Source organism: Pectinophora gossypiella, chromosome 29 (assembly GCF_024362695.1).
Source record: "Pectinophora gossypiella chromosome 29, ilPecGoss1.1, whole genome shotgun sequence".
Classification (NCBI taxonomy): domain Eukaryota; kingdom Metazoa; phylum Arthropoda; class Insecta; order Lepidoptera; family Gelechiidae; genus Pectinophora; species Pectinophora gossypiella.
In genome coordinates this window covers 2,199,758-2,200,759 of record NC_065432.1, presented here as the reverse complement: position 1 = coordinate 2,200,759, position 1,002 = coordinate 2,199,758, and positions in this window count along the sequence as shown.

The window sequence follows — 1,002 nt, the reverse complement described above, 5'->3', positions numbered from 1 at the left end:
GTAAAGGTCTGAACTTATTATGCCTTCCTCTTCTGACCTCGTGGATTTTTCAATATATTTCTATTATTACTGAATTAAAAAATCTGAAAAAATGTGTTTTGTGTAAATCATAGAAATATCTCGAAATGGTTTTCGATTTAAGGCACCTTAGTAAAAATGAAATGTTGTCAATTTGTATCTCCCACATTGCAAGGACGTAAATTTTATTATTGAAAATTAAGCGAATTACCGACTAATGTATTTAATTACTATTACTTGTCAACTGAAAGTAAAACTCAGTAAATCTTTTACTAAGAGTTCAAAATTAGTATAATAATAATAATAAAGTTTATTTCAGATCTAAAAATCCATACATTAAAATAGATACCACAAACAATTAAAATAGTAAAAATCTAATACAAATTCAAATTAAACAATTTATAATTAAAAATCAATGAAGTAATATTATATTCGTTTCTCATCCACGCATTGGTATTATTAGTAAATTAATAGAGTAGTGTTGAAGGGAATAAGGGTGTTTTGAAATTTTAAATTCCCTACGACACTACTGGCTGGTAGTGCAGAAGGGAATAAATATTCCCCACGGCACAACTGGTAGTGCGGCTTGGTAGTGCGGTGGGGAAGAAGGGAACAAATCAATAAATAAAAGCGAAGTGGCGGCCTATCCACCCACACCTTAAGAAAAGGCGAGTCTCACTCCACCAACGCCCTCAGGATGCCGTTAGGGCTGTCGCGCGTCCTCGCTAGAAAGGAAGCGCATCGCTTTCTAATAATGGCTGCAAAGCCGCTTCCGCGAACATTCCCGACGCGCTACAACGCCGCGGCAGCCATATCCAGGACCCTGAACGCGTTGTATTGGACGCGCAGGTCGCCGTATGCCCGCCGCGTACAGTCGGGTTAAGTTGCATATTTGTTTATTAAGTTTGTCTGTTGGCAAACCTAATAAATATAATATTATTGAAGATATGTTAAAGATACAAAGATATAAATGAAACAAGTTGA